Source organism: Felis catus, chromosome A1 (assembly GCF_018350175.1).
Source record: "Felis catus isolate Fca126 chromosome A1, F.catus_Fca126_mat1.0, whole genome shotgun sequence".
Classification (NCBI taxonomy): Eukaryota; Metazoa; Chordata; class Mammalia; order Carnivora; family Felidae; genus Felis; species Felis catus.
In genome coordinates, this window is record NC_058368.1 from 87086911 (window position 1) to 87100110 (window position 13200).

General features: G+C 36.3%; 1 pseudogene; it reads right to left on the reverse strand.

The window, feature by feature from the left end:
- Positions 1–11603: 11603 nt before the first annotated feature.
- Positions 11604–12722, reverse strand: LOC101092329 (annotated as a pseudogene).
- Between the last annotated feature and the right edge of the window lie 478 nt (positions 12723–13200).

Here is a 13200-nt window from a genome sequence, read left to right on the forward strand (position 1 = left end):
GATTAAGTTTTGGAAAATTATACATTTCTAGAAACTTATTCTCCTGAGTTGTCTAATTTTTTTGCATATAATTTTCCATACTAGTCTTGTAATCTGTATTTCATTGGTGTCAATTGTTACTTCTTTTCTTTTGTTTCTGATTTTACTTATTGAGTCCTCTATGTTTTGTTTTGTTTTGTTTTTCCTTCATGACTCTGGCTAAAGGTTTATCAACTTTGTTTATCTTTTCAAAGAAAAAGCTCTTGATTTCAGTGATCTTTTCCATTAAAAAATTATTATTTTTTAGAAAGAGAGACAGAAAGACAGCGCATGAGTGGGGTAGGGACACAGAGAGAGGAAGACACAGAATTCAAAGCAGGATCCAGGCTCTGAGCTGTCAGCACAGAGCCTGACACAGGACTCAAACCCATGAACTGTGAGATCATGATCTGAGCCAAAGTAGAACACTTAGCCTACTGAGCCACCCAGTGCCCCTTCTATTGTTTTTTAGTCTCTATTTCATTTATTTCTTCTTTCATCTTTATTACATCCTTCTACAAACCTTGGCTTTGTTCTTTTTTTAGTCTTTTAGGTGTAAGATGTAATATTTTTCTTGTTTATTGAGGTAAGCCTGAGTTGTTATAAATTTCCCTCATAGGACTGCTTTTGTTGAGTCCCCAAAATTTAGGACCCTTGTCTTCTCATGGTCATTGTTTGCATGTATTTTTTAAAATTTTCTCTTTGGTTTCTTTATTAACTCATTTGTTGTTTATTTGCATGATGTTTCCTCTTCACATATTTGGAGTTTCTTTTCCATTTTTTTTTCTTTTGATTGATTAGTTTTATAGTGCTGTGATTGGAAAAGATACACTAAATGATTTCAGTCTTCTTGAACTTACTGAGACTTGTTTTGTGGCCTAACATGTGACCTACGAGAATATTCAATATGCTCTAAAAAAGAATGTGTATTTTATTGTTTTTGGATGGAGTATTCTGTATATATCTGTCATGTCCATCTGGTCTAATGTGTCATTCAAAGGCAGTTTATTGATATTCTGCCAAGGTGATATATCCATTACTATAAGTGGGGTACTGAAGCCCCTTACTTTACTATATTACTGTCAAATTTTCCTTTTATGCCTGTGAATATTTTTAAATGTATTTATGTGTGCCATTGTTGGGTACATAGATATTTACAAGTATTATATCCTCTTCTTGGATTTATTCCTTATTGTTACATAACAAGACAGCAAGCAGGTGAGGGGCAGAGGGACAGGGAGAGAGAGAATATCTTAAGCATTTGCTACCTATTCTTCTAGCACTGTGTCACACCCACAAGTTATCCTAGGGACTCAACCACTCCAAGCCAGATACTTTGGGCACTGGGCTGAGGACAAATTTTGTTAAATCCATGCACATAACCCAGCTTCCAGGTGCACAGACATCAACACATGCCACTCCCAGACTCATGCACCAGGTAATCTAGTGTTCAGCCTCCAGCCACTGCAGCACAGCAGGAGATCCAGTAGAGGACTAGTGGCCCAATGCAAGCTTTGCTAACACTGATGACTTGCTCCGAGGTTCCCCAGCAGGCACACCTTTAGGCACACCCTAAGAGTTGGCATGCCTGGGTCCCACTAATATCACAAAGAGAAAACAGAACCTGAAACAGGGGAAAAGTAAGTGCAGATGACTGCGCTGAAAGGAAAAGTGACTCAGACACAACTGTAGGGCATAAGGAACACACATAGGATACCTCCTGAATTTCCAGTTTCTGGTGACAGGACACATGGTAATGGAGGGCATTCCAGAACCCCTTCTTCCTAAAATCACTCTTTTCAAGAGCAGAAGACATAGCTGACTTTATTAACACAAACAGATATAGAGAGATAGACAAAATGAGTAGAGAGAGAAAATTATCCTAAATTAAAGAACAGGACAAGGCCCTGGTCAGAGATCTAAGCAAAACAGATATAAGTAACAAGCTTGACAGAGAATTTAAAGCAATGATCATCAGGATACTCAATGGACTTGAGAAGAGTAGAAGACATGAGTGAGATACTTAACACAGAGATAGAGGGCTCACAAAACAAAATGAAAGACACGCTTGATGGAATGAACACTAGGTTGAAATAATTTAGTGGCCTAGAAGATAGAGTACTGGATAGTAATCAAGCTGAAAAAAAGAGAGAGAAAAGAACTATTCAAAACTTAGGGAATTAAGTGACTCCACCAAATGTAATAACATTCATATTATAGGAGTCCCAGAAGAAGAGCGAGAAAAGGAGGAAGAAAATTTATTTGAGTAATATGTGAAAACTTCCATAATCTGAGGAAGGAAACATATATCCAGATCCAAGGGGCACAGAGAACTCCCATCAAAATCAACAAAAGCATACCTATACCAAGATATATTAAATTGCCAAAATATAGAGATAAATCAAAATTTAAAAGAAGCAAGACAAAAGAAAATAGGAGCTTATAAGAGAAAACCATTAAGGCTAGCTGGAGATTTCTCAACACAAGATTTGTAAGTCAGAAGGGAATGACATGATGTATTCAAAGTGCTGAATGCGAAAAAATTTGCAGCCAAGAAAACTCTATCCAGCAAGCCTATTATTCAGAACAGGAGAGATAAAGAGTTTCCCAGACAAAGAAAAACTAAAGAAGTTCATGAGCACTAAACCAGCCTTGCAAGAAATATTAAAGGCGACTCTGAGTGGAAAAGAGAGGACAAAAGTGACAGTATAAAGTTAGGAAACAAAAAAACAGTCAAAATAAATACTTCTGTGGGGTACCTGGGTGGTTCTGTTGGTTAAGCATCCGACTTTGGCTCAGGTCATGATCTCGGGTTTTGTGAGTTCGAGCCCCACGTTGGGCTCTGTGCTGACAGCTTAGAGCCTGGAGCCTGCTTTGGATTCTGTGTCTCCCCATCTCTCAGCCCCCCCTCTGCTCATGCTCTGTCTCTCTCTGTCTCTCAATAACAAACAAATGTTAAAAAAAAATTTAAATACTTCTGTAAAAAATAAGTGAAAAACTGACAAAATAAAATGATATAAAATAAATAAAAATAAAAATACAAGGATATAAAATACAGTAATACATAAAATGTGGGAAGAGGAAGAGTAAAGAATGGGTTCCACTTAAATTACCATCAATTTAACGTAGACTGATATAGACAGAAGAGTTTATATGCAAACCTAATGATAACCATATATTGAAAAACACCAAATAATATGCAAAGAATAAAGAGAAACAAGTCAAAATATATCACCAAAGACAATCAGCAAAATATGAAAGAGAGAAAAACAAGAAAGGATCTGGGAAAATCTTCAGAAAAAAACACAAAACAAATAATAAAATGACAATAATTACATATCTGTCAATAATTACTTTGAATGTAAAAGGACTAAACACTCCAAACAAAAGACATAAGGTGATAAAATGAATTTTAAAAAGAAAGCAAGACACATCTGCATGCTGCCCACAAGAGACTCATTTTAGACCTAAACACACATGCAGATTGGAAATGATGGAATGGGGAAACACTTATCATAAAAATACATGTAAAAAGTAAGTCAGAGTAGCAATACTTATATTGGACAAAATTAGACTTTAAAACAAAGACTGTAACAAGATACAAAGAAGGGGAGTATAAAGTTAAAAAAAAAAAAAGGTAATCCAACAAGAAGATTATTGTAAATACTACAACATAGAACTAACATAGAAGCACTCAAATACATAAGACAGTTAATAACAAACTTAAAGGAATGAATCGGTAATAAAGCAATAACAGTAAGGGACTTTAACACCCCACTTACATCAATGGATAGATCATCTATACATAAAGTTAACAAGGAAACAATGGGTTTGAGTGACAAACTGGACTAGAGGACTTAACAGATATATTCAGAAAATTCCATCCCAAAGCAGCAGAATACACATTTTTTTCTTTTTCTTTTTTTTTCTTTATATATATATATATATATATATATATATATGAAATTTATTGACAAATTGGTTTCCATACAACACCCAGTGCTCATCCCAAAAGGTGCCCTCCTCAATACCTATCACCCACCCTCTCCTCCCTCCCACCCCCCATCAACCCTCAGTTTGTTCTCAGTTTTTAACAGTCTCATGCTTTGGCTCTCTCCCACTCTAACCTCTTTTTTTTTTTTTTTCCTTCCCCTCCCCCATGGGTTCCTGTTAAGTTTCTCAGGATCCACATAAGAGTGAAACCACATGGTATCTGTCTTTCTCTGTATGGCTTATTTCACTTAGCATCACACTCTCCAGTTCCATCCACGTTGCTACAAAAGGCCATATTTCATTTTTTCTCATTGCCACGTAGTATTCCATTGTTTATATAAACCACAATTTCTTTATCCATTCATCAGTTGATGGACATTTAGGCTCTTTCCATAATTTGGCTATTGTTGAGAGTGCTGCTATGAACATTGGGGTACAAGTGGCCCTATGCATCAGTACTCCTGTATCCCTTGGATAAATTCCTAGCAGTGCTATTGCTGGGTCATAGGGTAGGTCTATTTTTAATTTTCTGAGGAACCTCCACACTGCTTTCCAGAGCGGCTGCACCAATTTGCATTCCCACCAACAGTGCAAGAGGGTTCCCGTTTCTCCACATCCTCTCCAGCATCTATAGTCTCCTGATTTGTTCATTTTGGCCACTTTGACTGGTGTGAGGTGATACCTGAGTGTGGTTTTGATTTGTATTTCCCTGATAAGGAGCGACGCTGAACATCTTTTCATGTGCTTGTTGGCCATCAAAATGGATAAAAGACCTAAATGTGAGACAGGAAACCATCAAAACCTTAGAGGAGAAAGCAGGAAAAGACCTCTCTGACCTCAGCCGTAGCAATCTCTTACTCGACACATCCCCAAAGGCAAGGGAATTAAAAGCAAAAGTGAATTACTGGGACCTTATGAAGATAAAAAGCTTCTGCACAGCAAAGGAAACAACCAACAAAACTAAAAGGCAACCAACGGAAGGGGAAAAGATATACACATTTTTTTCAAGTGTACACAGAACATTCTCCAGAATAGATCACATATTACCCCAAAAACCCCGCCTCAACTAACACCAGAAGATTGAAGTCATACCATGCATCTTTTATGATCGCAATGCTATCAAGCTAGAAAATAACCACAAGAAAAAATCTGGAAGGACAACAAATAAATGAAGGTTAAATAGCATGCTACTGAACAATTAATGAGTCAATCAGGATATAAAGAAAAAAAATTAAAAGTACATGGAAAGAAATGAAAATAAAATGGTCCCAAACCTTTGGAATGCAGCAAAAGCTGTTCTAAGAGGGAAGCATGTAGCACTACAGGTCTACCTCAAGAAGAAAGAAAAATCACAAATAAATAACCTACCCTTGGAATGCCTGGGTGGCTCAATTCGTTAAGCATCTGACTCTTGGTTTCAGCTCAGGTCATGATCTCATGAGTTTGTGAGTTTTATCCCTGCATCAGACTCCATGCTGACAGTGTGGAGCCTATTTGGTGTTCTCTCTCTCTCCCTAACTCTCTCTCTCTCTCTCTCTCTCTCTCTCTCTGTTACTCCTCCCTCTCCCCCTCTCTCTCTTAGAATAAATAAGTAAACTTAAAAAAAATAATAATCTACCCTTGCACCTATAGCAGCTAGAAAAAGAACAAACAAAACCTCAAACCAGCATAAAAAGGGAAATAACAAAGACTAGAGCAGAAATAAATGATACAGAAAACAACAACAACAAAAAAAAAAAAAAAAAAACAAGAAAAGGATGTCCACTCACACTACTTTTATTTAACATAGTAGTGGAAGTCTTAACCGCAGTAATCAAATAAATAAATAAATGCCATCTAAACTGGTAAAGAAGTAGAACTTTCACTATTTTCATATGACATACTCTATATAGAAAACCTGAAAGACTCCACCAAAAATAAAACTACTAGAACAGATAAACAAATTCAGTACAGTTGCAGGATTCAAAATCAATGTACAGAAATCTATTGCATTTCTATACATCAATAATGAAGCAGCAGAAAGAGAAATTAAGAAAACAATCCCATTTAGAATGACATACAAAATAACAAGATACCTAAGAATAAATATAACCAAAGAGGTGAAACACCTGTACTCGGAAAAGTATGAAATGCTGAAGAAAGAAACTGAAGATGACATAAAGAAATGGAAAGATTTCTATGCTTACAGATTGGAAGAACAAATATTCATAAAATGTCTATAATACCCCAAACAGTCTACACATTTAATGCAATCCCTATCAAAACACCACCAGAATTTTTCACAGAACTAGAATAAACAATTCTCAAATTTGCATGGAGCCACAAAAGACCCTCAATAACCAATAGAAAAGCTGGTGACATGACAATTCCAGACTTGAAGGTATATTCTATAGCTGTATAATCCAAACGGTATGGTACTGGCACAAAAATAGACACATAGATCAATAGAACAGAATAGAAAACCCAGAAATAGACCCACAATTATATGGGCAATTTAATATCCAATGGGAAAAAGATACTCTCTTCAACAAATGGTGCTGGGAAAACTAGACAGCAGCATGCAAAAGAAGGCAACTGGATCACTTTCTTTCACCATACACAAAAATAAATTCAAAATGGATGAGGGGCACCTAGATGGCTCAGTCAGTTGAGCATCTGACTTCAGCTCAGGTCATGATCTCACGGCTCGTGGGTTCAAGCCCCGCATCAGGCTCTAAAGCCTGTTTCACATTCTGTATTATCCTCTCTCTCTCTGCCCCTCCCCCACTTGTGCTCTCCTTCTCTCTCAAAAATAAATAAATAAACATTAAAAATTTTTAAATTCAAAGTGTATGAAAGACCTAAATGTGAGACCTGAAACCATGAAAACCTTGAAGAGAATAGAGGAAGTAACTTCTTTGATACTGTTGATAGCGACTTCTCTCTAGATATGTCTCCTGAGGCAAGGGAAACAAAAGCAAAAATGAACTATTAGTACTTCATCAAAATAATAAGCTTCTGCAGAGTGAAGAAAATAACAAAATTAAAAGGCAAGATATGGATTGGGAGAAGATATCTGCATCTGCATATGACATATAGGAAAGGGTGAGTATCCAAAACATATAAAGAGCTTATACAACTCAACACCCAAAAAAGCAAATAATCAAATTTAAAAATGAACAGAAATATGAAGAAATATTTCTCCAAAGACATACAGACACATGAAACGATGTTCACCATCACTCCCTCTCTGGGAAATGCAAATGAAACCACCGTTAGATGTCACTTTACAACTGTCAGAATTGCTAGAATAAAAAAGACAGGAAATAACAAGTATTTATGAGAATGTGGAGAAAAAGGAATCTTCATGCATTGTTGGTGGGAATGTCAAATCGTGCAGCCACTGTGGAAATTTTTTTCCATTTGGCCTCATATCAATTACCTACCCTTCTCTGATCTCTGCTCTCTGCCAGGGAAAGCTGATCCTTATGGACTGTAGCTCAGATTATTTGCTTGCTGAATTCTAATTGGAGTTCCTGAGTCTAGGCAATTCAAGACACCAGAAAGACATGGAAAAAAATTGGAATGAAAGCCATCAGGATAATTTCTCCCAACTTTGTCCCTGTTTAATTACATCTCTGAGAGTAGCTACTTCCTTACAGCATGTGAAAAGCATCTCCATCTACAACTGTCAGTCTTCCTGTACATGGATGACACTTTCTCCTTCCATTTGTCTTTGAGGCAGTGAGGAACATGCTCCCCCATGAGGCTAACTTCTGGATGCTTCACTATCCCTTCTGTATTTCTAGATTCCCATTCAAAATGGTAGGTATATGAAATCTATAGGGGCACCTGGCTGGCTCAGTCGGTTAAGCGTCTTCATTAGACTCACTTTATCTAAACCATCTAGGATGATTTCTCTTACATGTAAAGTCCCTCCTCACTCCATACTTAAATGGTTTCTAATGGTATCATTGAACCACCAAGCTGCCAGACTACTTTTTGCCTAAAAAACATAGCCCAACTGTATTTAAACAATTATTGCACAGGTTTCCTGTTCCTTGCACCAAAACTCATTCCACTCTCCTATATAGGCTTTATATATTTTTAGTTTTTAAACATTTATTCATTTTGGAGAGTGAGAGAGACAGAGCATGAGGGGGGGAGGGCAGATAGAAAGAGGGATACACATAATCTGAAGCAGGCTCCAGGATCTGAGCTGTCAGCACAGAGCCTGATGCAGGGCTTGAACTCATGGACTGCATGATCATGACCTGAGCTGAAGTCAGATGCTTAACCGACTGAGCCAGCAAGGTGCCCCTATAGATTTCATATTAAATGCAACTTCCTCTGGGAATAAGTCCCTCTCAGTACTGTCAGTTTTGCATTGCCTGTAAACCCCCATTGCATTCACTATCTCTCTCTATCTCTCTTGCTATTTTCTACTTTTTAATTATTTTCAGAAGTTCTGTTCAGTTCAGAAGTACTGTTCTATGGTATTCTTCATTGATCATCAGAATTGTATTTCTATTTTGTTTTTTTGATAAACATGGACTTTAATCTTATTTTTTTTAATTTAAACTTTAGTTGTTAACAGTGCAATATTGATTTCAGGAGTAGAATTCAGTGATTTATCACTTATATACAACACTCAGGGTTCATTACAAGTGCCCTCCTTAGTACCCATCACCCATCTAGCTCATCTCTCACCCTTCCCTCCATAAACCCTCAGTTTGTTCTCTATCATTAAGAGTCCCTTGTTTGTTTCCCTCTCTCCTATCCCCCCCTTCCCATATATTCATATGTTTTGTTTCTTAAATTCCACATATGAGTGAAATCATATGGTAATTGTCTTTTTCTGACTGACTTATTTCGCTTAGCATAACACATTCTAGCTCTATCCATAGGGAAAAAAAAGAATTGTAATTTTAGAAAAGCACTAGTTCAAAAGAATTATAAGCACTTATTAACATTGACTGAAAATACATAAATGAAACAATTATGAAATCCAAGTAAACATTTTAAAATTTTTAAGACTTTATACCAGTTTTGCAAAGATAAGTCAATTTCTGTAAATATAATAATACTATTCATTAGAATAATAGCCTTAATTAAAATTTTTCATATAATTTTTAAAGTAAATGCAGAAAAAAACATTTGGTACAATTCACCAGGAATTTGTGATTTTTTTTAAATCTCAGAAAATCAGAAATGAAATGGATATCCTTGTATCTATTAAGAATTATATACCAAAACCAATTTTAATAATATATTTAGTGAAAAAAACTGGAAGACATTCCTTTTAAGACTACAAAAAAAAGAAAAGAAAAGAAAAAAAAAGACTGCCTGCCATTACTGATTCTACTAAAGACTCTTTGAATGGCCCTGGTCAATATAAGCTAGGAGAAAACACAGTTAATGAACAATTCAAAATTATTAAATATTTAACTGAATTTTACACCTTACTTGTTATTGCTGGTATATAAGGAATCTGCTTAATGTAGCACTGTTATATAAATATTTATGCTTAATATGGGATTGTTACCTAACCAATTTACTGAACCTAACCTAATCATTATTTATTTGATTGATTCAATTATCCAACAAGTATTTATGCAGCCTATTGTAAGCAAATGACATTCTCTTTTAAGTTAGAATAGAAATGATGGAAAACTAATTTGAGGGGCATTAAGGAGACATATCCATGGATATAATGACTAATTTGATATAGAAAGTGAGAGAGGAGAGGATTCACAGATGTCTCTTTTGTTTCTGGTCGAGGCAGTCAAGCAGAAACATATTTTTTCTTGTTTTCTTGTATTTTACAGAGACATAATATAATGATTCCTATAGTGAGAAAAAATACTTGGTGGAAAAGTGAGAAAAGGACTTCAGTAAGATGTGTAGGCTTCTGAGCTATAAATAGTCCTGAAAGTACTACACCTGTGGAGTAAGGATGTAATTCATAATTCCCACTACTTATGTCTTAGTAGATGTGGCAGCCTATTGCCTTCAGTGATATTATAGCCATTTTCCTTTTTACAAAGAGTGAGAGGAATCCCTGCAGGAATTAACTAGAAGGTAACCTCCCAATTTTTAAATCAGGTTGGCTTTTAGCAAAATATATTTATGGAATGTGAAATACAAATTCAGCCCACCTTACTATATCCATATAAATCAACTTGATCAACAAAGTTGATTTGTTGAAGCAGATTTTTAAAAATCTTTAATTAAATTTTTTTATTTAAAAAATAAGTACCACTATTGTGAAGAGAGCTGGCATCATGGTACCAAAGAAATAGTTGAAATAATTATGCATTCATTCAAAGAAGCTGTACACCACACAAAGGCAGTCTTTGACTTACAATGATTTGATTTACAATTGTTTGACATTACAATGGTGCAAAAATGATATGCATTCAGGAGAAATCACACTTTTAAGTTTTGATCTTTTGTCAGGATAGCAATATGTGGTGCAATACTCTCATGATGCTGGGCAGCAAGAACAAGCCAAGGTGCAGCTCCCAGTCAGCCATGTAATCACAAAGGTAAATAACTGATACACTTACAACCATTCTGTACCCATGCAACCATTCTGTTTTTCACATTCAGTGTATTATTCAATAAACTGCATGAGATAATTAATACTTTATTATAAAATGGGCTTTGTTCTAGATGATTTTTCCCAACTGTATGCTATTATAAGTATTCTGAGTTTGCTTAAGGTAGGTTAGGCTAAGCTATGATGTCTGATAAATTAGACATATAAAGTATATTTTTTACTTAAAATATTTTAAATTTATGGTGGATTTATTATGGTATAATCCCACTGTAAATTGAGGAAAACTTGTGGTCTATCCCACATGTTGAAAATATTTAGGTGAAGGGAAGATTATATTGTCAAAGAATTTTTTTTTCTGGGTCTATAGGCCAAATCCCAAATCAATAAGGTTGAATTAGTAGAAAGGCAAATTTCTAGCTTAATCTAATTTAAACAACAATATAATGAGTATATATTTCAAAATGTGGAGTATTACCTTGGGATAAAACACATTTTGTGGGAATATTGAAACAATTTTGAATGACCACTACTCAAAAGTACTTGATAGGGATTTGTATACTAGATAAATGAGGCCAGATGCCCTGTAATATACCTATGAACTTGGATTTTGTACATTCTAAATAAACAGTCTGAAACTAAGAGTAATCCCCAAATTATATTCAGAAATTCTTTTTTCACATTTTCAGGCTATAAAACATTACTTTATCTAACTCCATTTTCACAATAGCCCCTCAACTCTATAGGATGGGTATTTTCATACCCACTGAAAACAATAATGACAGTAAGAGAAACTACATGAGTTAACCATTGTCATGTAGCTAGTCATTGGTAGAGTGAAGACAGATGATCAGTAGCTAAACTTCTCATTTACCTAATCCTTGTAAGTAAGCTATAAAAATATAATAACATGATAAAATACATACTGACACAGGAGTTTGGCTACTCAGAAATAAAATAAACTTTACCATTTCTTCAGAATTAAAAGCATATCATGGTTTGCTTCCATTAAGCAATTCTCCAGTTTCCATCATCTCTTCAAATTCCTTTTTCTTTAATCTTTCCCTATCATCTTCCTCAGTGCCCCTTTCATGTCTTTATTATGTAATGTGTAGATGAAAGGATTTAGAGTTGGAGTGACAATTCCATAGAGCAAGGCCATGAACTTGTCCTGGTCCTGGGAGGTGGCTGCAGTGGGCTGCAGATAAGTGGCCATAGCAGTGCCATACAAGAGAAACACCACCACCAGATGTGAAGAGCAAGTCCCAAGGGCCTTTTGGCGGCCTTCATGCGACTAGATCTTCCACATAGCCTGAGCAATGCAGATGTAGGAAATAAGAATGAGAGAGGCACCAGCAGTAAAAATGCGCTAACCAGGAAGAGTTCCATCTGATTAAATGTGGTATCCACACAAGCAAGTTTGAGGAGAACTGGTACTTCACAGAAGATATGGTCTATAACATTCCTTCCACAAAGAGGAACCTGTGTGATGAGCACAGTCTGCACCAGTGAGCTAACCAAGCCGGTTAGCCAGGTTATGGCCACCATTTGCCAACTGATGCATGGATGCATGAGAACAGTGTAGTGCAAAGGCCAGCATACTGCCACATAGCGGTCAACAGCCATGACTGCAAGGAGAATGCATTCTGTGGAACCCATTGCCAAGGACACATACAGCTGACCAACACAGCCTCCATAGGTTATTGTCTTTTCTGGACCCTGCAGGTTAAACAGCAGCCGGGGAACTGTGCTGGTGGTGTAGCAAAGGTCCATTAAAGACAAGTGAGTGAAGAAAAAATACATTGGGGTGTGGAGCCAGGGATCCAGATGAGCCAATATAATGATGGCAATATTGCCAAGCAGAGTCAACAAGTAGAAAAACAGGATGATAACAAAAAGGGTCATCTTTAACAGAGGTTGCTCACAGAAGCCCAACAGGAAAAATCCATCAAAGGAGCTGACATTAGGAATAACCATACTTTTCATTGCATTTAGACAGAATAGGAATCTATATATACTCTCATCATCTTTCCTAGGTTCCAACCTAAAAGACGCAAAGAGAGCACATCCCTCTCTGAACCATAAATGATCACTGAAAATTTAAACTCTTAACTCTCTCTTATGCTTATATTAATATCTTCTTCATGCCTTCCTTAGAATTTTTTTTTTTTCATTTGCTCATTTTATGTATCTACACTATCTGGAAACTTGTCTTCTCCATTTCTTTACTTTGCCTTCAAATATGCACATATCTCCCCTAGTTTGAAAATTGAAAACAGAGATTTTCATTCTGAACCTAGCTAAGGACCTCAGATATGTTGCAGTTTACTTGGAGCTTTATCAGAAGTTTCCATATGCCAGTTCCTATTGTCAAAGAAATTCTTTAAAAAGGGTCTTAAAATAGAAATGGCAGGAAAATAAAAATACATTTGGCCACTTTAAAATGGATTATGTTTGTAGGGGCGCCTGGGTGGCGCAGTCGGTTAAGCGTCCGACTTCAGCCAGGTCACGATCTCGCGGTCCGTGAGTTCGAGCCCCGCCTCAGGCTCTGGGCTGATGGCTCAGAGCCTGGAGCCTGTTTCCGATTCTGTGTCTCCCTCTCTCTCTGCCCCTCTCCCGTTCATGCTCTGTCTCTCTCTGTCCCAAAAATA